This window comes from Xenopus laevis, chromosome 6S (genome assembly GCF_017654675.1).
Source record: "Xenopus laevis strain J_2021 chromosome 6S, Xenopus_laevis_v10.1, whole genome shotgun sequence".
Lineage (NCBI taxonomy): Eukaryota > Metazoa > Chordata > Amphibia > Anura > Pipidae > Xenopus > Xenopus laevis.
Genome location: NC_054382.1, coordinates 84,094,316 through 84,121,148, shown reverse-complemented (window position 1 = coordinate 84,121,148; position 26,833 = coordinate 84,094,316). Strand labels below are relative to the sequence as shown.

General features: G+C 37.6%; 1 pseudogene; it reads left to right on the top strand.

Annotated features, from left to right (window-relative positions):
* The window catches only part of LOC108719716, a 131,563-nt pseudogene extending 113,978 nt beyond the window's left edge, over positions 1 to 17,585 (top strand).
* The last annotated feature ends 9,248 nt before the right edge of the window (positions 17,586 to 26,833 follow it).

Here is a 26,833-nt window from a genome sequence, read left to right as displayed (position 1 = left end):
TAACTCATAATATGGAAGGTTTAAGGAACCAATACCACAATGAAACATGCCCTTTTACTCTCAACAAAGAAGAAATACAGTATAAAATCTGCATTCCATATCAAATTACTATTTCTGCTTTAGTATGCAAACAAAATACTTTGATTTGGAAACAACACCATACATATGGCTGTGGGCATTACCTCAATTCCCTACTGAAAAATGCTAGCTTTATTCAAAGCTTATTTTCAGGCTTAGTGTGCCAGTAATCATCTTTATCTAACACTCTGCAGAGACAATATAGCAATAGAGTGATCAGCATGCATATGTTCATAATGGTATTGGCAATATGAATCAATATGTGCTGCAGGCCAGTTTCACTTAATCAGGCCCATGATTAAATTAAACTCCCCGAAGACTTAACAAAATGTCATAAAAATTACTTTTGGCGATAATGATACATAATTAATTGTAAAACGAAAAAACTCATCTTAATTTATTTAGCAATATGAGGTCAAATCAATAGACCTCTTTCACCAATGTCATTTATTAAGCTTATGGTTTTATAGAAGACAGCTGATTGATGTTTATGGGGAATAATTATAAGACCTACATGTAATTCTCGCTTATCTTTAACAAGGTGACATAAACAATACATATATCATTTTACAGTTAGTCCAAGCTGTTTAATAACAGGTGCTTTTACTACTAGCAGATAGTACACTTATTCTGTGCCAATCTTTAATAATAATAATAACTTTCCAAATACTAAACTGGATTCTCAACTACAGTATAAAAAAAAACTTCAATGAAAAAAATAAGCAAACATTAAAAACCTTTAACGGTATACTATGATTTAAAAGAAATTGTATCTGTGCTTTCAAATCCTGTGTAATGTAGTTTAAACTGGATCAGCTGTTTTTGTCGGTGATTTTCGTGGGACTGTTTTCACTTCATCCCTGACAAAAGCAGCTGCGGTGGTCTTGTTTTATGGCTGTGATTCTCGATTCATGATCATAGTCTCACAAGTAATGAGGGGTGAATCGGTTATGTTAACGCACAACCATTTTTACACGCACCACTTTTTTGTTGCAGTGGATTTTTTCAGCGACTAGTTTTTGCAGCAGTTTCGCGAAAAAATTTGCAGGTGGCAAAGTGTGGAAATTCGCTGCAGGAACGTGAGAAGCACGCAGGGGTTTTATGTTTTTATCTTGCTGTAGTCTGGGGAAATATGATTAAAGTGTAGCAGGGAGTTTGAACGTTTGCTAAAGTAGAGCAAACAATTTCATTTTAAAATTTATTTCAAATAGTGTCAAGAAATACATTTTTTACGCTTGGTTAAAAATGTAAAAAAAACGAAACTGTAGTGGATGTTTAGTTAATCTGTTTCACAAATAGTTTTTACTACTTTTTTTTCAGTTGTTTATATATTTCACAAATCATTTGTAAATTCTTCAGCCCAACTGGCCAGTCCAGCTCTTGCTTTCATCTGAAACTGCAGCAGTTCTTGGATTTCTTTAGGCATTTTTATAGCTTTTTCAAGGTTAAAACTCACAATTGGTAGCCCTTTTTATGGGACACCACAGCGATCACAAGAAGTTGGAGATGGGAACATGTTATTTTTCCACAAATAAAAAACTAATTACACAAGACTTTTAAAATTATATTTTTATTCAAGATTTCTTGAAATTATGTTTTTATACAAGAGTTTTTAAAATCAAAGATTATTGATCAAAATCAAGTGATTTCAATGTATATGTAACAATAAGGGGCAGATTCACTAAGGGTCGAATATCGAGGGTTAATTAACCCTCGATATTCGACTAGGAATTGAAATCCTTCGACTTCGAATATCGAAGTCGAAGGATTTAGCGCAGATAGTTCGATCGAACGATCGAAGGATTATTCCTTCGATCGGACGGTTAAATCCTTAGAATCGAAGGAACATCCTTCGATCAAAAAAAGTTAGCCAAGCCTATGGGGACCTTCCCCATAGGCTAACATTGACTTCGGTAGCTTTTAGATGGCGAACTAGGGGGTCGAAGTATTTTTTAAAGAGACAGTACTTCGACTATCGAATGGTCGAATAGTCGAATGATTTTTAGTTCGAATCCTTCGATTCGAAGTCATAGTCGGAGTCGAAGGTCGAAGTAGCCCATTCGATGGTCGAAGTAGCCCAAAAAAACTTCGAATCCTTCACTCGAAGTTAGTGAATCGGCCCCAAGATGTCCTTATTTGTTCTCTAGTGTGGAAACATGGCAAGAGAAGGGCTCCGGACGTTGGTTATTGCCAAAAAATCATTATCAGAAGAACAGTATCAAGATTTTGAGGTACAAAGAGATTAAGACATTGGATTTGTACAAGGGTTCTTTGGCAAAACAGTAAAACCTTGTTATGTGTCTTTTTTTTCCCTAAAGCTTTCAGTTCAGAAGTTCTTTTTACAAAGAACATTAGACAAAAACATAGCATCCATGTTTTATGATACTAAAAACCTAAAAGTGCAAATCTATCTAGTCCTCATTAGAGAGTATTATTTCAAACAAGTAAAGATGCAAAGTATATTGTAAATACAATAGTACTTGGATCAAATATATATATATACATGTCGCTAAAATAATTTGTTTCCTTCAGAATCAATACAGCCAGGCAAAGCTAAGCATGAACGATGGAGCATTAAAAGTGGCAGCAGTGGTGGAGAGCCTGGAGAGAGAGATGGAATTGCTTTGCTTAACCGGTGTTGAGGACCAGCTGCAAACAGATGTACGGCCACGTAGTATCCTACTTAATATACATGATAGTCTGCATCTCCTATAGGCAGATTTATCAAAGGTTGAATTTCAAATTTATGTGAATTTTTTTACTACAATAAATTCAAATATATTCACAATCACAACTCGAATGGGAGATTATTTAAGAAAAAATTTGAACGTATAATATTCGATTGAATAGTCCCAACCCATAAATTCAAATCAAAATTTGAATTGTGTTTTGCCTCCGAAAAAAACTCATATTCAAATGGTTCAACGGGCCTCTGCCATTGACTTATACATGAACTCTGCTGGTTTTAGGTAGCGAATATTGGAATTAGATCTTTTTCCATGGTTGACGTGTGATTCATCTTGCATTCGAATTTATATTCGAATTGGGGGATTAAAATTCTAATGTGTGAATTTTGACACCAAAAAGAATTTAGAAAATTCTAATTCACTATTTGACCCTTAATAAATCTGACCCTTAGGGGCCGATTCATCAAGGGTCGAATATCGAGGGTTAATTAACCCTCGATATTCGACTAGGAATTGAAATCCTTCGACTTCGAATATCGAAGTCGAAGGATTTAGCGCAAATGATACGATCGTATGATCGAAGGATTATTCCTTCGATCGAACAATTAAATCCTTCGAATCGAACGATTCGAAGGATTTTAATCCAACGATCGAAGGAATATCCTTCGATCAAAAAAACTTAGGCAAGCCTATGGGGACCTTCCCCATAGGCTAACATTGACTTCGGTAGCTTTTAGCTGCCGAACTAGGGGGTCGAAGTTTTTTTTAAAGAGACAGTACTTCGACTATGGAATGGAACGATTTTTAGTTTGAATCCTTCGATTCGAAGTCGTAGTCGTAGTCGAAGGTCGAAGTAGCCCATTCGATGGTCGAAGTAGCCCAAAAAACACTTCGAAATTCGAAGTTTTTTTACTTCGAATCCTTCACTCGAGCTTGATGAATCGGCCCCTAAATGTTCTGCATTGCTGCTCCTATTTATAGCCTTCCACTGGTGCAAGAAAAGGAAGTTATCTGCATGCCTCGTGCTTCAGACTAGCATTGCCTTAAAACCAGAGGAAAATATAAAGAATATTCGGGTCCTTTGCTCTTCCCAAACCACCTGTTGTTCAGTGTCCTTTTCCCAATAAAGTGTGGCACAAGCACTGCGTATCTTGACAGCGCTATATAAATAAATGATGATGATAATGTAAATATTTTGCACCCTTCATTTATAAATGAGTTTTAGTAATGTCTCATGTAGGTGAAACGTCAGTGGATTTATATTTGATCATGTTTTTAGATATATAAGAAGATAATATCTTATGCAGGAATAATGATTTTCCTTCTTTCCAACAGATTTGGATGCTAACATGAGATAAGCTAGAGACTGCAACATGTATAGCAAAAAGTTCAGACGTAGGAGCAGATTTATCAAGGGTCGAATTTCAAAGTTAAAAATACTTTGAAATTCGACCATCGAATTGAAATACTTCGACTTCGAATATCGAAGTCAACGTTTTTTTCATCGAATTTGGGGTTCCTGCGGTCGAAGTAAAATCGTTCAATCGAACGATTAAATCGTTCAAATCGAACGATTCGAAGGATTTCAGCAAATGATTGAATGATTTTACTTTGACTTCCAAAAACTTAGAAAAATGCTCTAGAAGGTCCCCATAGGCTAACATAGCACTTCGGCAGGTTTAATTTGGCAAAGTATTTCATATCGAAGTTTTTTTAAAGAGACAGTACTTCGATTATAGAATGGTCGAATATTCAAACGTTTTTACTTCGAATCGAAGTCAAAGTATCATATTCGATGGTCTAAATATCCAAAAAATTACTTCGAATTTCGAATTTTGTTTACTTTGAAAATTCCCTCTAATTCACTTCAACCCTTGATAAATCTGGCCCCTAGTATCAAGAAATTAAGATATTCATATATTCAGACCAGTAAGCCTTCCAGTTTTTCATTGACTGCTGTATATGCGGTTTTTGTTTCATATATTGAATTTGAGTTACATGGGAATCAAATATATTTCATCCAAGAAGCCTTTGTTAAACAAAGAGTGTTCAGTTAACAAAGTATTGAAACCTGTAAGTATTGAAACCTGTGCTGCTATTAGCCCACACTTTTGGAAACCTGTTCTGCTTCCAGAGATAGGTCATTCAGTGTCAGTGATAAGGGGCTAAAGAATGTGTAATAGGAAAATAAGAATTATTAGCAGAACTACAAGGGAATTGCCACTCCGATTGGTCTAGAAAATGCAGATAAACCATTCTCTGCAAGATATATAGAATAACCTATTGCACTGCCATCATTTTCTTTCTATAAATGTTTAGTAAAATATAAGTAAAAGTGAAAGTAGGTGCTTTTTTTTGCAGAAAAGTTATCAAAAATAACATTGTATAAGTCTAGTAATCTGTTGTAAGTCTAGTTATCTGTCTCGGTATGTGCTCTTGTAAATGTGCGACAATTGAAAAATGACAGTAATAAATAGCCTATTGTATTTTTGGTGAAAATCCAGTTACAATATAGACAAATATTGCAGAATCCCACAATGCACTGTTAACCATGTGAAAATATGTCAACGTTGTTAAGGCTTTTTCTGATGAGACATAGTACGTCTGTGCTTAGTATGAGAAATAATTATTAGAAAATAATTTGCATGCAAATGTAGTTTGCTTTGAAGCATCAGAATAGAAAATTAGACCCCAAAGACTCCGATTGCAATTAAACTCCAATTAAATTATTAATGATTTTGATAAAAGTTCAGATCAATTTTTGTTGACCTTTCAGTAACGTAATACACAAATTACATTTTCTTGAATATAATCTATTTACCCTTCCTTTAATTTATAATAATGGACAGGTCTAAAGCTATGTTAACTTAATACAAAACTGGTCTGAATTAGTCTGGAATATACAGCACTTTGTTACTAATTTTATAGTAGTAGAATGGATACAAAAACATGTATACAGAATGTATGCAAAAAAAAGAAACATGACTGCAAAAAGTCAAATAGACTTCATCATACAATAATATATCATCCAGTTTCTGCGCTTTATTTTGTTTTTTATTAGTTATTTTTAGTATAGCTATACTTTTCAACATCCCCCCCACACACACAAACACACACACGCACACTCTCTAATCACTATTAATCATAGCCAATTGCTGATAAGTTTGTAGAGGCTACTGCAGTTGAGCAAATTTGCATTTATGTAACTGAGCACTGCAGATTTGTGGTTTTATGGCTAATCCTGAAAATGTTGGATATAAGAATATATTTCAATTTCTCCCCTAGCGATGGTTTCCTCTGCTGCAAATACTGACTATAATCAAGGATAACCAAGACCTATAATAGATGCCAATTGCAATAGAAGTGGTTGTGAGACCTTGTATTTGAAGAGCAAACTGATCATTCTATAGGTGGTGAAAACACTTAGGGGCAGATTTATCAAGGGTCGAAGTGAATTTGAGGGAATTTTCGAAGAAAAAAAATGCAAAATTCAAAGTAATTTTTGAATACTTTGACCATCGAATAGGATACTAGTACTTCGAATTTACTTCGACTCGAAAGTAAAAATCGTTCGACCATTCGACCATTTGATAATCGAAGTACTGTCTCTTTAAAAAATCTTTGACTTCAATACTTCGCCAACTTAAGCCTGCCGAAGTGCTATGTTAGCCTATGGGGACCTTCCAGAGCAATTTTCTAAGTTTTTTATATTCGAAGGAAAATAGTTCGAATCGGACGATTCGAAGTATGATCGGAGTACGATCGTACTACGATCGAAATACGATCGTACTACGATCGGAATACGATCGTACTACGATCAGAATACTATCATACGATGGATAAAATCCTCCAACTTTAAATTCGAATGTAAGAGGATTCTATTCGATGGTCGAATTTCGAAGTATTTTCCACTTCGAAGTTCGACCCTTGATAAATCTGCCCCTTAAACACACTGCACCTATTATGGTGAAAAGAGTTTCAGGCAACATGACATGCTGCACTAGAGCAGCTTGTTGTTAATGGTTTTAAAGGAGAAATAACCCCCCAATAAGAAAAGCCCCTACCAACTGCCCTAAATAGTCCCCCCTCCCTGCTTCCCCTGCATAATTTGTTTCCTCTAAAATTCCCCTTACACTTTACTCACGTATCAGTGCAGAGTAAGCGCTGTGGAGCTCATGGATGCCATCTTCCGGACCTTCGTCTTTTTCTGTAAGGGAGCACCGTATTGATGCATGCACAGTTTGAGCAGTCTTCCTGTTCGTAGCAACTGTACATGCGCCGAAAGTGCCGAAGGGAAGGAAGAGGACCAGAAGAAGATCCAGAAGATTGCGCCCATGAGCTCCCAGCATTAAATTAAATGAATGAACATTTTGTGTAAGGTGCTGTTGTGTGTTGGGACTGTATAAAATACAGATAATAAATTTGTGTACTGCTGACTTTTTCCCTTCTCCTTCATATACGTTTATGATCCGGACTTGTTTAAGAAGCCCCTTCTAAAGGCTGTATAGTAAAAGTTTGTAGGAATGAGTTACCCTTCCCAACTTGACTGGAAATTTGTGCACCCATCTTGCAGGACATTTTAAATTAGATTTTTTGTTCTCCTAGGAGATGAGAAAAATTCAGCAATTTTTCATTCTAATAAAAGGCCTCTTCACTAGTGATCTCAGTGCATTTCTCCTTTAGAGTCTCTTTTAACATATTTCATATTTCAATTCCTTCCATGAGTTACTAGGAAACAAACACATAATCAGCTCATCATAATTCATCCTTCATGTGACCTTGCATGGAGACCTTCACCAAAAATTGACATCCATATTTCTGGCAGCTTTATTAGACAGACTGTTGAAAGGAAGACTGTTTGTAGAATTGGAATTCTCTTTCAAATCCAAAATGTTGCCATGTAAGTTGACAAATACATAGAAACTACTGCAAGCTGAAACATTTTACTATTTTGTCTTTTAATTTAACATATTTGTTTTATTGTACATGAGTATTCGAAGTGAGGCTCAGGAGAAATCATGACTGTGACTTGGTAATATCTGGCCATTCCCTAGAGGTAAGGGCCTGTGCCTTATGTTCTTAATAAGCTGAAGAAAGTGACTTTCATGATTCAAAACCATCCAGCACCACCTTGAGAATTATGGTACCTACTATATTATATTAAATCGTTTAGAATACCACCATAAAAAGTTTGTATGCTGAAACACCAAAACGTATTGCACCTGCTTGACCTGTCTTTTACCTTTCAGAAAGTGGTCAAATGTTCTGCATAGGCTTACATGAACTGTTCTATATGGCTAAAAGTGTTAGGACACTTTCCTGTTCAATATTTTATTCCATGACTAGGGGTTTACATTTGTTCCTCTCTTTTGCTTCTAAAGCAGCCTCTTACACTGGTTTTCCACAAGTTGAAGCACTGTTGGAGGGATTTACTTCTATTCAGCCACATGAGTTTTAGTCTGGTAATGATACTGGGTGATCACACCTGGCTTAGAGGCAGCCTCCCAAAGGTATTCAGTTGGCTAAAGATTTGTGCTGGCCTGAGCAAGAGAATTCTGTTCGGCCTTATATTGTGAATAGAGGCATAATGCTGGTAAAATAGGAAAGGGCCTTCTCCAAACCAAACAAAGTATACTGAGAACATAATTTTATGCTGTTGTGTAAAAGGTTGGTTTCACTGGAACCACAGGCCCTGGTTCTAACCATGAAAAACAGCCCCAGATGATTAGTCCTCTTTCACAAAATGTTACAGTCACCATAATGAATTCAGACAGGATGAGTTCTCCAGACATGTGCCCAATCCAAACTTGTCTGTCAGACTGCTAGATGGTAAGGTATCAGTTGCCACTCCAGAGAACATGTTTGCACTGCTCCAGGCCAGTTGTGGCAATCTTTATACAACTTTTATCAACTCTTCACAAGACATTAGAAATGTGTGCGGGAGCTCACTGATAAAAAAAAATGTGTCTGATATTGTCTTGAGAATAATTCTAGAGACAGTTTGGTACTTTACACTTCACCTTCTCACAGTCTGATAGAGTCTGGTTTGGTGGGTGCCAGGAGAAAGCTACCTGTCTCAATGTATAATAACCACTGTAAAGTTTGATGCAGGACAAATAACGGTCTGGGTCAATTTTTTATCATTTGGCCTATGACCTGTGTTGCCAGCACTACATCATACAACAGTTTTGGGAATGCCCTTTCCTGTTTCACCTATATATTGCTTTATGCATAAAGTGAGGTCTGTACAATGACAAACAATGACTGTGAGCCAGGCCTGATTGCCCAACCTCACTTAGACAATACTGTGGTGCATATCAAATACAGTACAACATATTAACAGTAAAAGGCTTTGGTCAGGAGAGCCTAGAATCTATATATAATGCTTCTTTTTTATCTTTACCAAAGAAAATGCACAAGGTAATCATATATATTCCTACTTCTCATAGGTGTGCTTGAAGTACTATGAACATGAATTTGTTGAACTCGCTTGCCTGTGTCCTGCTGTCTTGTGCTGCCGATGTTCCCCAACACAGAAAGCTCATATTGTGAAGCTTCTACAGCAGCATACAGGAAGGAGCACATGTGCTATAGGTGAGACCTTACCTCACATACAGAAGCTTAGCAACTCAGCATCCAAAGCTACAGCCTAAAGTTCTACTTCTCAGGATCATAAAAATGGGCTTCTGATGATAATGAACAAACTGTGTTGTACAAACTTTTCAGACCTTAGGTAGCGTCATTGTGATCTATGCTTCCATTTTGTGTAAAATGGAATTCACTCCGTCAAATGGGCCTCAGTATTCTGATTTCTGTTAAATTCAAATCTTGCTCCCCAGCACCTTTTTAAGTGAAATAAAGGGGAAGAATTGTGAAAGTGAATTTTTTATATGAGCTTCATCATACTGAAATAAGAAGTTTTCTAAATACAATCAATTAAATATTGTAAACCATTTAATCAAGTTTAACTTCACTATTCCTCTCTCAGCATCTGTTTCTCTTCATTCTGTCTGTCTTCATTCAGGAGTTGGGTGTCAGATATTCATTGACAGTTGGATCCAAAATATCTTATGGGGGGGCTCCTTTTGCCTAGACGATGTATTAGAGCTCACTCTATTAAAATCACCAGACATCATGTCTCTCTACATGCAGAATTTGTGCAAAAGGCAGTTATTTTGTTAGATTTTTTGTGTACTGGAATCAACTATTTGAGTGAGCTCTAATTCATCAGCTAGGAAAGGAAGTCCCCTTATAATATATATTGGATCTAACTGTCAATGAATATCTGACACCCGAACTCCTGAATGAAGAATGAATGAAGAGAAACAGATGTTGAGAGAAGAATAGTGAAGATAAACTTTAGAAAGTGGCTTATTTCAGTATGAGAAACTTATATAACATTTTCATTTCCACGATAGTTCCCCTTTAAGTTCAAAAAAGGCAAACCCATAAAACTCCTTAACTGCAACAGGTCTTGTGATTCTATTGCAAAATGACTGAAAAAGTATTTAGTGAAACTCCTATTCTATTCAACCAAGGACAACAATGGTCAGTTCTGCTTGTATCACTTGAAAGACATAGGATGGGGGTGAAGGTGGGGATATATGGACCATTGCTCTTATGATCTGCTTATTTGACACTTTAGCATATGTTGGCTGCATATTTGGATTGCCAGGAGACCAGACTATTAATACAGTGTTGCAATGGCATTAATAGTCACATAATGAAGAGAAAAAAATTAAAAAACACTGCTTTCAACAGCAATTAAAATTACACATTTTTGGGTAAAAACCGCCTTTAATTTCATCATATACAATCACAGGTCAGGAGCCATTTGCCTATGGCTGAAGTAATTAGTACGGATCTTGTACTATCAAGATTCTCAATTTTCTCAAGGTTGCAGATTCTATCATTTTAGGATTAGATTAAGATCCCTATTTCCATGTCTGTATTGAAGTTAAGGTAATATTTCCATTTTCTGTGTACAGGTGATGGAGGGAATGATGTCAGCATGATTCAAGCAGCGGACTGCGGCATTGGCATTAAGGGAAAGGTAACATACATTTTTTAGTAGAGTAATGCTTATCATAACATACACTGCCTTAGTTGTTAGCATTGAAGATATGAGTACTGCCCATGCCAAAACAAGTTGTGTATTCTCGCACACCCTACTTGTAAACTGATGAAGATGGGTCTGGTGCACACAGGTGGAGGCTCAAACACCTCCCAATGCAAGTTCACAAGAAGCATGCTTGAGAAGGGGGATTTACCCCAAAGCGTTCCACTGCACTCCGCTTTAAATAAACACTAGAAGTGTTCATGCAGACCTGTGTGCCATTGGATTTTCCTTGTGTACTGCCAATGCCAAGCCTTTGCAATTCTGTTATTTCAGGGGGATTACAGGATGGTCCACATGTGATGCATCTGCACAGGCTCCCCATGTGATCTAGGCTCTGAATGACCAAATCAGTCTGATTTGCTATACATACTGGCTTATTAAATCTGACAAAATCTGCAACATAACCAAAAAACTTAGATCTACCCTTTTATGGCCAGCATTAATGTGTCAATGCACACACTGATATTATCATTCAAAACAACGTTTTGTCCATTATTCAGTGCATGTATGGTGGGAGACCAGGCCCAGCCAAGACCTTAAATCCCTATTATAACTCATGGCTTTTGCCAGAAAGGAAATCTAAATGTTCACATGATCCCAGGAAGCCAAATTCCCTGCTGAAGAACTGAAATTGATGGCAATTAGCGATGAACAAACTTTTTCACCTGAAAATGACACCCATAGATTCTAATGGGCTAAAAAAATTGTCACGCATCAAAAAAAATTTGCGCAATTTGTCGAGCGCTGACACCCATAGACTTTCGTGCACTTTGGTGAATTTTTGCCATTTCACAAATTTTGGGGCGAAACGGGTCCAATTCACCCATCACTAATGCCAAAATCTTCTTTAAAATTATTCAACAGTCAATTTAAGTCTTTGACAAACCTATAGTGTAAAGTCAGAATAAACTGATGATTAGGGCTTCCAAGAAATATTATAAATTGGATTTATATATATATATATATATATATATATATATATATATATATATATATATATATATATATATATATATATATATATATATATATATATATATATATATATAAATAAAATTTAAGATATATAATATAATAAGGGCTCATTGACTAAAAATTGTCAAGCTTCACTATGTTTTTACCCACAGTCCAACATTTCCTATAATTCCAGTAATTCAGGTGCAATTACACAGGAAACTAATTGCATTGTTTCGTAAATTACACATAAAGTGGTGCAACTTGCTTGGGGGTTAGCACAGGGGCAAAACTTTGCGTTGCACCTTCATGTCTTTCAGTGACGTGACAGAACAGCAACAATATCAAGTGCTTCGCAGAGGGAGCTGTATAGGGAGCCTGGTCAGGGCATGTGTTAGATACAAAGGGGCAAATTCACTAAAGGACGAAGCACCTAACGCTAGCATTAATTCACTAGGGTAGCGCATTTTCGTTAATTCGCTGATTCACTAACGGACACTGGTGTAAATTCGCTAGTGTTACTACGCACCCTTACGCCTGGCAAATTTGCGCAATGGACGTAACGCAAATTCACTGACGCGCGCATTTTTCTGAACGCTACCTTTTACGCCAGACTTCCTTCGCCACCTCAGACCAGGCGAAGTGCAATAGAGTAGATAGGGATTGCTTCAAAAAAAGTTAAAAATGTTTCTAAGTCCCAAAAAACGCTGGCGTTTTTTCTTTTTTTATGGGTGATAGGCTGAAAAAGATCAAAAAAAGTTTTGGGCTCCCCTCCTTCCCCCCTAACTCATGGCACCTTAACTATACAGTGGGCACATGTGTAGGGCAAACTAAAAATTTTATTTGCTGTTTTGAAGGTTTCCCAGGCTTGTGTAGTGATGCTACATATACCTCCATTTTAACTTCAATTTGGCGCCGTATGAAAATTAAGCATCGCTAGCATAACGTCGCTTTGCTTGGCGAATTAACGCTAGTGCAACTTCGCAACCTTACGTTTCCCCTGAGCGCAACTTCTTTTTAGTTTAGTGTATTTGCGTAGCGCTGGCGAAAATACGCCTGGCGAAGTGCGGCAAAGCAGACGCTGGAGCAACTACGAATCTTAGTGAATTTGCCCCAGAGTTTCTATGTGGAAGAATGCTGCACCTCTGTAAGGACAAGTGGAAAATGGAGCTCAGCACTAGTATGGATGAGCACAAGTAAGAGCATAGGTGTTGGTTTTAATCAGCTAAGTTCTTCTCCTAAGGATTGGAAATGGTTATTTATCTTTTTGTTATATAGAACTGAAACCAATTCTTCAGTACTAATTATTAACACATGTTTTAGGCCATTTAGACCTGGAGAAAGGGCAAACAAATGACTCACAAAATGTATTGGTTTTTTTTCATGTGTTCTTTTACATTCCTTTACTTTTACAATTACTAAATGTACACAGTGTGAATTAGGTAATAAATTGTTTTCTATGATACAGTATGTTTACTGTTTTGATTATTTTTGTGCTTTATTACTACTTCTGAGCAAGAGTTACAATACAAGCCCAGTTTACTCTCTCTCACTTTTATTAGAGGAAGGAAAGCAAGCTTCCCTCGCGGCTGATTTCTCTATTACCCAGTTCAAACACATTGGCAGATTACTAATGGTTCACGGTCGAAACAGTTACAAGAGGTCGGCAGCGCTGGGTCAGTGTGTCATCCACAGAGGCCTTGTCATTTCAACTATGCAGGTAAAGTATTTAGTTACTGTATGAGAGAAATATACCTTGGTATTTTGTGCAGACATTACTGTTTTGCCATTTTGACACCTGGCACTTGTTATATCATTTTGTGAATGCATTTTATATTACTTTATATTCAGAGCCACAAAAAGATATAGATGCACATTGACAGTATAGATTTTATATACGATACAAAGCTATATTATTTCTGGATTTAATGTCCGGTTCATTTATTATGATATCACACATACACTGTATATCTTTTAAATCCTTTTGATGTACAGGTTAAAACTTGTCATTGTCAGATATACGTAATTTTCTTATATTATATATATCTATATATCTATATATATATCTATATATATATCTATATATATATATATATATATATATATATATATATATATATATATATATATTTGTGTTTGGGTGTGTTCATAGTTATGTGGTATTTAATATACTCAGCTTTGGTCATTTTCTTTCCTGTAAAAAATTTTGGTCCATCATACAGAAATTGTGCATTCTCAGGATGTATTTAATGTGTTTCATTATTTCTGTGCTTATACTGTGTGTGTATATATATATATATATATATATATATATATATATATATATATATATATATATATATATATATATATATATATATATATATTTATATATACGTGTATGTTTATGTATATACTGTAGTATATATACATAAAGTAGTAGAGTATATAAAATCAGCGACCTAGTGGAAAACCTATATTTCTGTATTTTTAATTTCTTCTGTTCTTTTTTAAAGGCTGTTTTCTCTTCAGTCTTCTATTTCGCATCTGTTCCTTTGTACCAGGGATTCCTAATGGTAGGGTAAGTTAAAACTAGTATTTAGTTGGTGACAACTTGGTAACAAAACTATTTTTGTTTGATTACATCAGGGCCAAGATCAGTTGGTTGCCTTTTAATTATGTCTAAAGGAAAATGTTATAATTAGTTTTTTCCCCATATTATTCATGCGCCGATAGATTAACATGGCGAGAGAGCGAAAAAAATAAATAAATAACGTCCTTCTAAAAAACAGATATTTGCAGACAAATGAAAGTAATTGACACTGAAGGGGTTCTATTCAGCTGTGCAAACCACTCCAGGTACATGGTTGTTTTCTCATAGACAATAATGACGAAGTAGTCGGGTAACAGGCACAAACAGTGTTGATGGAAAAGCCATGAAATAATAATCTGCTGTACATGTTTGTGCAGTAATTGTATCTCATCAAGAATGTTGGAGAAATGTTGTAATTCATAAATTGTCACTTACCCCTTGCAGTTCTCCCTACGGGCTCCTCAGCAGGACTTCCCTGGCGCATGGATATTCCCAAACCACTTGTCTTTCCTATAGTCCCGGCACTTTATATTGCTGTTCTACTGAGAGCAACCTCTTTGACTTTGCTCTAATTGAAATCTCATTATATTCTATATAATGCAAGCCTCCAAAAATGCACTGGAATTCTTTCAAAACGAATTACTTAATACTTAGTCTGCCTTTTTTATATTCCAGGCAATTGTGATCTGGCAGCTTTTATTTTTGCCTTTCTGTCCCTTAAATATGTCTACAGCAATTGACCATTTTAACCAGAATATAGATGTATTCCCATTCAACAGTTTAGTATCATTTGTTTATAATATATAGTACATGGATGGGATCTGACATCTGGAAACCCGTTATCCAGAAAGCTCCAAATTATGGACAGGCAGGCTACCATAGACTGCATTATAATCAAATAATTAATTTTTTTGTATATGATGTCCTTTTTCTCTGTAATAATTAGGGATGTCGCGGACTGTTCGCCGGCGAACTTGTTCGCGCGAACATCGACCGTTCGCGTCCGCCGAATGTTCGCGAACGTAACGCAACGTTCGCCAATTTGGGTTCGCCTTAGCTGGCGCTTTTTTTTGCCATTTCTCCCCCAAACCAGCAGATACATGGCAGCCAATCAGGAAGCTCTCCCTCCTGGACCACCCCCACACCCCCTGGACCACTCCCCTTCCATATATAAACTGAAGCCCTGCAGCGTTTTTTCATTCTGCCTGTGTGTGCTTGGAAGAGCTAGTGTAGGGAGAGAGCTGTTAGTGATTTGAGGGACAGTTGATAGTAACTTTGCTGGCTAGTAATCTACTTGATACTGCTCTGTATTGTAGGGACAGAACTCTGCAGGGATTTGAGGGACATTTTAGGTTAGGTAGCTTTGCTGGCTAGTAATCTACCTTCTACTGCAGTGCTCTGTATGTAGCTGCTGTGGGCAGCTGTCTGTCCTGCTGCTGATCTCTCATCTGCATCTGTTCTTCAAACCACTGCCACCTAGCTGTGTGAGCTTTTTCACATTCTGTCTAAATATCAATAATAATACCGTCTCCAGAAACACCACCTGAGTGACGTAGTGTGATTTCTGCCCTTTACAGCACAAAACGCAGCGCTGTGTCAACAATGGATTTTTTAGAAACATATTTGCCCTTGATCCCCCTCTGGCATGCCACTGTCCAGGTCGTTGCAACCTTTAAACAACTTTAAAATCATTTTTCTGGCCAGAAATGTCTTTTCTAGCTTTTAAAATTCGCCTTCCCATTGAAGTCTATGGGGTTCGCAACGTTCGCGAACCGTTCGCATTTTTGTCCGGACGTTCGCGAACATGTCCGCGAACATTTTTTCCGACGTTCGCTACATCCCTAGTAATAATACAACTATAGCTTGTACTTGATCCAAACTAAGATATAATTAATGCTTATTGGAAGGAAAACCAGCCTATTGGGTTTATTTAATGTTTATATGATTTTCTAGTAGAGTTAAGATATGAAGATCCAAATTACAGAAAGATCCATTATCAGGAAAACCCCAGCATTCTGGATAACCATACCTGTATATGTATCTGTCTTTTGTGGGCCTTTCCTATTTATCGCTCTGTCATTCAGATCACTTTCTGGCTTGTATAATCACTGACCCAACAACCAGGTAGCACCCTAAATCCCAGATTGTGTAGCTGTTTAACAAAATTGTTTAATAATTAAAAAAGATACCATCAGTTAATACAAATTATTTTAGAACAACACTGTCTATGTCATACTCAAAGTTGCTTCTATGAGTGTGATCCCCATTAGACACTCCTGTGCTACGATAATATTTTCCTTCAATAATATTATTCTTCAACATGATCTTTGCTCCATAACTTGAAACTTTTTTTCCTTTCTTTAAACACTCTTAGGGAGTTATTTATTAAAGTCTGAATGCCAAAAACTCGAAAAAAATCGAGTTTATTTTTTACCGTAAAATCCGAATTTTTAGTGGGCGAAAAAAACTTGAATTTTTCGGAATTCATTAAACCCCGAGGGTGTTAAAAGTCCGAATAAAAAAGTACTCCAACTCAGACCTCCCGAGTTCATGTAGTAGTCAATGGGAAAAGTCCAGATGATATCCTGATCTGCGCTTGGTTTAATTGCAATAATCTTAAATTTAGTGGTTTTCGGGCAAAAATCTGAAAAAATTGAAGTTTTCTGGCAGTAAATTCATACAATGTGATTTTTTCACAATTTTTTCTAGTTTTTTCCCACACACAGGAAATTTTCAGAAAAATTATTTGATAAATAAGGGGAAGAAACCAGTGCGGATTTGGTCAGAGTAATTTCTAGATCTAGAAAATACTTAATAATAATTCGGATTTTGATGAATAACCTCTTTACTGTTTTATTAGTTTTTCTTGAATTTCCATATACTGGGATATTTCAACAGCATTACATTTTACATAATCCCCAGAAATCTGAGATTACATCATGTTCATTGGCAGATTATACAAACATATTATAAACCAATACTCAAAGTTTTTTTATTTTGTTTAACTAAACCTTCCTCAAATATGGTAACTCTGGCCCTAGACTATGAGATACATTTTTTGTCATATTGTGAAATGCTGTAATCTTGCGGATATTCTCTTCACAGGTATGTGTATAGGTACACAATGTTTCCAGTATTCTCACTGGTGTTGGATCAAGATGTCAAAAGATGCTGAAAACATTCAATTTATGTGCACCATCTTAAAAAGAATTGCCCAGTGATTTTTCAGTTTTTAAGAAGTGAAAGATTGCCTCTCGTTCCTTCCATGCAGTGATAATTTAGACCCGTGGTAATGGATTATAATATATAGAGGCCTGCACTCGGATTCCTAGTGCATCTGGTAGTCGATTATACTCACAAGAAATGAGTAGATAAAGGCATTGGTAGTAATTGGCATTCCAATTCGCTTAAAATCTTCTTATATCCTTAGTGGGTAAATAAAGTGTCATATGTAGAATTGTTTATACAGTTTTAATAAATACTTAAGATTACTCTATTACAAAGTTTTCCGGTAAAATCGCTTTAAAAACAATGCAGCGTCTCCATGTGCTGCTCTGAGTTTTTTAGCGTCTTTCACAGTTCAATGCACTTGTCCTGGTTTTCCAGCTGCCGTTTCCGGCCGACGCGTTTCGCCGACTGGCTTCCTGCAAGAGCGATGACATTGCTTCCGGATAGTCACTTTTTATTACCCACAATGTTTCAAATGGGAAAAAAACTGTATTGCTCCATATCAAATGTAGATTTGCAACTTAGAAACATTCTTTATCAATAGCTGCAAAATCTCATCCCAAATACATTACTTTGTAACATAAAATCTATTATAACAAAAAAGCCCTGAGATTGAAATCAACATTTAAACCATGAGGGGATAGGGGTTTTAACCTATGAATCCACCAACTCACTTTTTGCAGTATATTGGTTACCATGTCCCCTCCAGCTGGTTTTAACCCTTTCTATTCCTAACCATTTGAAGCCCGTTGGATTTTTATTGTGTTTTTCCAAGAAATGTTTTGAAACAGGGTGTTTTACATTTCCTTTGCAAAATGTTATTAAAATGCTCTCCTAGTCTCTCCTTTAACTTTCTATTTGTCTTACCTCCAAATTGGAGACCAACAGATAGATCACATTAATGGTATCACATTTGATGAGCTCCAGAATGTGGAATATTTCCCCAGTTATGAAACTTTTGAAAGTTTTAGTTTTTACACTAAATCTACATGATTCAATGTAACGGTGCACTTGCCCTTTAACTTTTACTCTTCTACTCTTCATTTCTTGAATGAATTTGATATTGGTAAAGTAAAATGTGATGGGACTTTAAGGTAACATTTCTATTCAGAATAATAGTAGCGTCTTTCATTAATGTTACCTGTCTTTGTCTGCAGGGAAGATCCTTGTCTTTTAAAACCTTCCTCATCAGTGTTTTAATCAGCATCTACCAAGGTAGGAGAGAGCCGTGTTTAACTGAAGGATTTCTGTCTCCCGTTATTGTTTTCATTCTAGCTTTGCTTCCGCCAGCTTAAAATGTCATCAACAGTCATATATTGCTTTCTTTTTATCAGGTAAATCGATAGTCCAGCAGTGTGCCTTGCCCGTCTGCAGTGCATTGTGGGTGTGGGAGGTGTCTGTATTGATGCATGTCACTTAAAATCACTGCTGTTTTAATTAAATTCTAATCCACTAATAATATTAGCTTCAGCTTCTCACATTGCACATATTCTTTGCATGTAGAAACATACACCGCTCAGATATACCAGTAACTTTCTTGAGGAACTGAAAAGAGACTTAAATTGAATGAATTTCGAATCCTTCATGCTAATATTGTCAACACTTACGCACATGCCTAAGTACCCAGGTCATAAGAGAAAGCCGTACAAGAATTTCACTGTTGTTACAGATTTCAAGGAATTTATTAGATGACTGGCAGTACTGTAGGACAGAATACTTCCAAATACTTTCTAACAGGGAACCGCTAATTTGTTTTATTTACATAGGGTTATATTTCTTCTGTATAGTTGCTGCCTGTACCCAAAATCAGTATTTATAGGCCCAGCCAGTCTCTTCCAGCTGCAATATATTTGTGGTTAGAACTGCATATGGGGGGGTTAAAATAATACAAAGCTGCAAAAGTTAACATTAGCTCTAGTAACTCATAGCAACCAATCAGATGTTTCCTTTAAACAGATGCATTGAAAGTGATGCTTGCTGATCCGTTGCTGTGGGTTATTATTGCAGATCTTGAGCGTCCAGCAAAGTGACTTTATTTCACCAGTCTGGACATAGAATTGCTACTCTGCCTTGCTTGGCATGAGTATCTGTATTAGTATCATTAATTAATGTGGGGAAATGTAACACAACTCATAAATGGGGCAAAAAACATTAATAAGAATAACCTGTATTTTGCAAAGTCATATTGCATATTACATTCTGCTCATGTAATTGATATAATGGGGCATTGCATTATTGGGAAAACTAATAAATGATCAGAAGGAAAAAAAGGGGCCCATAATCAAATCAGTCTGGGTCCTTGAGGGGCATTCATTTGGCTGAATAATCACATGGCCAGTAAGCATAGTGAAAGGGGCGGGCAGGAGGTCTGCACTAACAGAAGGCACGTGCAGATGATGTCATCAGGGAGGCATCCACTGGCTGCAGGGCTTCTTGGGGACATCTGATTGTTGCCTAGGGGATTAGGGGTAAGTAATTGTGGGTCTAGGGCAAGGAAGCAGCCCTGGAAGGGCTCCGATTGCTACTCCCACAGCAGGCACCTGTTTTTTGATGTGCCTGCTGTTTGGGAGTGTGGGTGCTGCGATCGGGACTGGAGGTTGGGAGATCTGCCTGTGCTCACTGCCTGGCAGGTCCTAGTGAGTGCTAATGCCCCGCAGATGCAGAGAAACACCTCCAATTGCCAAAGAACGTATTACATACGTTTTCGGCAGTTGGAGCATATGCCTGCCAGCACGTATACAATATGAGCTTGGCAGGCAAAGCAGCAGCTACCTGCATTTCTGTGTCCACGCTGTTATTATTATTATTATTATTAACATGTATTTATATAGCGCCAACATATTGCGTAGAATACATACATAGAATATATGGAGTAACAAACATCACAATCAATACAGGTACAAAAAGGTGAGGAAAAAGGTGAGGAAGGCCCTATGCATAGGCATACAGTCTAAAGGGAAGGGAGTAATACACAAGGTGTGGGAGTGGGCAAGATCGAATTAAGTGGGTGAGAAAAGTGGTATTGTATGTGGTGTTGCGTTTGGTAGTTAAGCAGAGTGAGGGTAGGCTTCTCGAAAGAAGTGCGTTTTCAGAGATTTCTTGAAAGCAGAAAGGTTGGGAGAAAGTCGGACAGACCGTGGGAGAGAATTCCAGAGGAGGGGTGCAGCCCTTGCAAAGTCTTGAATGCGAGCATGTGAGGAGGTAATGAGAGAAGAGATGAGTTCAGAGATGTAGGGTGGGGCAGAGTTATGAAGTGCTTTGAAAGTCAGTGTCATTAATTTGAATTTGATTCTGAAAGGTAATGGAAGCCAGTGCAGGGATTGACAGAATGGCGAGGCAGAGGAGGAGCGATTGCTGAGGTGTATGAGCCTCGCAGCAGTGCTCATTATGGACTGGAGAGGTGACAGTCTCTAGAAGGGAAGGCCAATTAAAAGAGAGTTACAGTAGTCTAGACGTGATATGATGAGCGAATGAATAAGAATTTTGGCAGCGTCTTGGGTGATAAATGATCGTATTTTGGATAAGTTCCTTAGGTGGAAGTGAAATGATTTAATAAGTGACTGAATATGAGGAGTGAATGACAGGGCAGAATCTAGGATAACCCCAAGGTACCGGGCCTGGGGAGAGGGGGTGATAGTGGAATTGTTAACTATGATGGATACTTCGGGGATGCTACTGGTGTTAGTTATAGGAAAGAGAACCATTTCAGTTTTACAGAGGTTAGGAGTTCTGGGTTGAGATCAGGAGATGAGAGATAGATCTGAGTATCGTCAGCATAGAGGTGGTAGTGGAAACCATAAGAATTTATTAATTTGCCAAGGGAGGAAGTATAGAGGGAGAATAGTAATGGTCCCAGGACAGAGCCTTGAGGAACTCCAACAGAAAGAGGTAGGGGAGAAGATGATACTCCATTGCTGTTAGTGTTTACATGCTGCATGTTATGTGCCAGCAGCTTTGATGACACGGAGGGGTCAAGGAAAAAAATTTGTGTATGTGCAAATTGTAGGAGCTGCAGGGGAAGTGACGTCGGTGCTTTTAAAATGGCGCCGGCAAACTCATGAAGACAGAGGGAACTTGCCAGGTGCATTACTTCATTATGGATTCGAATTGAGAAGAGAAAATATAGCGTTTCAATAGGCACATGTGTGGTAAAGATTTTAATGACATTACCATTTCAAACCTTTCCTTCTCCTTTATATCTCAGAAATCAGGTCACTATCTTTATTTCACCCACACAGAGAGACTAGCTTCCCAGTCTCCAGTGTCGGACTGGGCCGGCGGGACACCGGGAAAAACCCCGGTGGGCCCCGGGCTCTTGTGGGCCCCGCCGGCCCAGATCCGCTACTTAGTGGGGCGGCGCGACCCCACTTTGTTTGGGGTCGCGGTAGAATAGAATGGCTGCGCATGCGCATAAAAAGGTAGCGCCGCGCGCATGCGCACAAACGCGGCACCGCGCGCATGCACACTAACCCCCTGCAGCACTCCGGAGCGGCAGCAGCGGCTGGAGGGGGGCCCTAGGGCAGTAGCCCCGGTGGGCCCCATGCCTCCCAGTCCGACCCTGCCAGTCTCCCACTATTCCCAAGGCTGCAGCATTCTAACATCCTTCAAAGGTAATTAACTTTATAAAACTTAACACAGCTTATGCAAATACACAACAATCTGATTTTTCAAACAAGGCCTAAAATTGGATGAAGAAACCCCAGTTTAACAAACGAAACACAAATTATTATATTTGGTCATGTTTATTGAAATGATCCAATAACATATCTGCATGTGGCAAAAGTAAGTGAATCGGTATTTACATGCTTTTGCTCAGTATTTGGTGTGACCCCCTTGGTGTGACCCCCTTGTGCAGCAATAAAGGTAACTAAATGTTGCAGAAACTGTTGATCAGTCCTGCACATCGACTCTGAGAAATGTTAGCCCATTCCTCCATATAGAACAGCTTCAGCTCCTGGATGTTGGTGGGTTTCCTCACGTGAACCTCTCTCTACCTTTAGGTCTTTCCACAACATTTCAATTGGATTAAGGTGAGGGACTTTGACTTGTCCATTCCAAAACATTCACTTTATTCTTCTTTAATCATTCTTTGGTAGAATGACTTGTGTGTTTAGGATCATTATCTTGCTGCACGACCCACTGTCTTGACAATTCTCTGGTATAGTTGAGAATTCATTGTTCCATCAATGATGGCAAGCTGTCCAGGCCCAGATGCAGCAAAACAGGCCTTATATCCTTATAAACGATGACTAGTGATGTCATCAGTTATAATCAGTGAGTAGTGATATCATTTTTGTCACATGACTTACTAAAACTTGTGTTTTCCTTGTTGGAAACATGCGGATATTAGAAGTAAGCTTAGAGTTCCATGACTCCTCTGTGACTTATAATATCCTTATATTTTACAATAAGGGGTACTTTATTCACACTATATATATATATATATATATATATATATATATATATATATATATATATATATATATATATATATATATATATATATATATATATATATATATATATATATATAGAGGTGCATTTGGATATGGGATCTGTTATCTGGAATGCTCTGGATAAAGGGTCTTTATGTCATTTTGATCTCCACTACAATTAGGATTGTTTTGCCACCAATATGGATTCATGCATTTTAGTTGGGATTAAGGGATTATTATTACAGAGAGTAAGGGAGATTACTTTGGACAATGGCATTCCAGTATTTAGTAGCTTTCAAAATAATTAGTTTCCAGATCATAGAGCCCATACATATGTGTGTATGTATAAATAAATATATGTGATAGAAAGGAACACACACAATATACAAGGTTGCCTATTTAGCAATGCAGCCGGGTCTCTCTACTGCAGGGCAGCACTCGTTTAACTACTTGACTTCTTAAAGAGACAAAACATTTTGGTTTAAAACCTGTGATGGGATTTTACTCACTTTATGTAAATATATAGATTTGAGCATTTCTCGCTTCTCGATTTGGTACGTACTTCCATTTGTTTTTGTTCAATATACTTTTATTTAAAATAATGTATATCTTTGTTACAAAAAACAATAAAGTCTAATTTCTACCTTGGTTTGATGTGCGTTGCTGTCTGTTTGGAGCACAGCGACCTCCGTTCTGTGAATAAATATATATATATGAATTAGCTTTTTATCCTCCAGTCATATGTCACTGTTATAAAGAGTAAGTGCTGCATGTCCTGGAACTTTTATATTACACTTTGATGCTTTATAACCAGCTCAGAGCTCAGAATGTCCGTTTCGAACTCATCCACCAGATGGAGCTACAACCACTCTGCTTGTTCCACAAGAAACTCTCGGCTTTAGAAACTGACAAAGCAGCAACTCTCATCCCTGTCAGTCATCTTCATACAAATATAAGGAAGGCTACAACACATACTGAATGAATGCTGGGTTTCAAACACTTAAAAGTCGTTTTTTTCTGCTGAGATTTCTATTAAATGTATACAATTAAAGTATTTACTGATGCATTGCAAGGCAATAGAATTATTTAATAGAATAACACTTCGTATCTTTTTCTACTGGAAAAAACGTATATACCTGGCTTTTTAGCTTATCAAGGAAGTATTTACTGCAGAAATCAATTATAATAATAACTATTTTATGGGAGGTTGAAGTTCTAAGAAGATATATGTGCTTCAGCTACATGCTTATGTGTTTGCACTTACAATTAGCACTGACATGTTGCTCAACTCTATCCAGAGATCATACACCAGTCCCTGCCCCAGTGGAGCTTACAATCTATGGGCTCAGTTTTATGAAATTTGACTTGATCAGACACAGAAGCCAGTGGAGGCTGATGGTGGAAGCAGAAAGAGTGGAAGGAAAGTATAGAAAGCACCTGTATATAAAAGAAATTCTTATTATTTCAGCAGGTTAGCATTTCAGGGGAACATAAAATAAGCAAATTATTATTATGTTCCGGAACATGAATATTAAAAAAACTATTTGAATGGTACAGTGGTTAACAGGTAGCCAGGATTTGTACTGAAGTGGGTGCTTTGCTGGTATTCCATTTAATTTATCACTTTTGCACCCCAGTTTTTAAACAGTAATACTGATTCTCAATTAACTGAGATCCATGCAATTTACTTGCTTTCAATGTTAAAACTCCCAGACATGGTTGCCTAATGGGCACCACTGGGATCACCTGACTGTAACTGGGAAGGGTGGGAGCTACCACATGAAGCTGGTTGTTGTACACCTCTCTCAGAATCTTTCAATATAGGAGCAATTAGTGCCGGAGTCATTTCAGTACTCAGCAGAACATATACTGCATCACTAGGATTTTTGTCATTGTTATAAATATTTTCAATGAATACTTGAAATTTTATATAGCGGTAGCAGCAAAAACAATCACAACTGTGTCATAACTAGTGAGGAGCAGAACCTGCAGCCTTGGGAGATTGGTTTCCAAAAGGGCTTTATAATAACCAGTTAAACTTGCCACCACGGGACACAATATCCATTCCAGCCCCCCATGACTCCTCTATCTGACCCACCCTACTTCTATAACTGGGGGCTGGGGTGCAAAGTTACACCACTAACATACAGGACCATATTAATTCAATAACTATGCTGGATTTGTTGCTAAAACATCAACACAATTCACTTTAGAAGTCAAAGACAACTCCATGAAATTGTGTATAAAGGGCCGGATTTAAAGTTGCTGCACCCCCTAGGCCCGACCTTCCTGCAGCCTAAATATCATGTTTGTTTTCCAAAAGCATTAAAGGAATCATTAGTGGTGGACTCCTCATTAGGAATGTCCAACCTGGTGGCAAAGGATCTTAGGGAATGCTGGGAACTGTAGTCTAAAAAGAACTAAACAGTCAATGTACAGCTGATCTTGATACAAGAGCAACATAGTTTTTTGTATTGCTGTTACTGGTGTATGCGTGAGAAAATGGCCTAGAAATAAGAAATTATATAGACTAATGAACATGAAAATATATAAATACCCACTCACCTCTTCTCTCATACATGGAGCAGGAAATGTTTTCTTTGTTCAACTCAACTGGCTTTAGTTTAAAACAAATATCCCATTTGTAAAGCTGAGTAAACTGACTGCTCTGGACTTGAATAAACACGAGGTTTGCACGCCCTGCTTCCTCCAGTGCAGCACATGGTCATCCAACTGCCATTTGCAAATGTCATTGCTTTTGAGACATATATTTGTTTATCCCTTTCTGTCCTGTGCTCCCAAACACAGCTCTAAGTCTGGACACAAAGGAGCAGAAATCTGTTCACATCAGTTGGCTTCTGCTAAATTGTATCAGGAGTCGGAGGCAGAAGTGCAGAGATTTGAAATAGTCAGGCAGATGCTGCAATTATCAGGCCTGGATTTGTGGAAAGGCCCGGGCCTAGGGCTGCAGAATTTTAGGAGGGCTGCAAGATGCGCATTGGTTTGGAAGCACTGGGGATTTGCAGGAGAGTTTTTAAAATAGTTTTTAAAATTTCCTGTGCACCAATCCCCAGTACACTGGACCCGATGCTGAAAATTTGCTCATGTGCGTAAAGGAAGAGGAGGGGACGGGGGAACAGCAGCTGGACTAGGGGCACCTGCTATGTAAATCCGGCCCTGGCAATTATATTGACAAATATTTCTGAAAATAATGTTTAATGAATCTAAGTTGGAACACTGCTTGGAATTTTGGTGTTGATACTTTTTATGGCAATGACAGACTGGGTGTTTTGCTTATAGGTGCTAAGTGCCAGGGTATTAGTAAGTAAGTAAGTAGTAGCTATTAAGTCCAATGTGGAGGTGGGCATTGAAAGTACTGTTTCTATTTTTGCAGATGATACTAAATTGTGCAGAACTATAGGTTCCATGCAGGATGCTGCCACTTTGCAGAGTGATTTGTCTAAATTGGAAAACTGGGCAGCAAACTGGAAAATGAGGTTCAATGTTGATAAATGCAAGGTTATGCCCTTTGGCAAAAATAATATAAATGCAAGTTATACACTAAATGGCAGTGTGTTGGGAGTTTCCTTAAATGAGAAGGATCTAGGGGTCTTTGTAGATAACACGTTGTCTAATTCTGGGCAGTGTCATTCTGTGGCTACTAAAGCAAATAAAGTTCTGTCTTGCATAAAAAAGGGCATTAACTCAAGGGATGAAAACATAATTATGCCTCTTTATAGGTCCCTGGTAAGGCCTCATC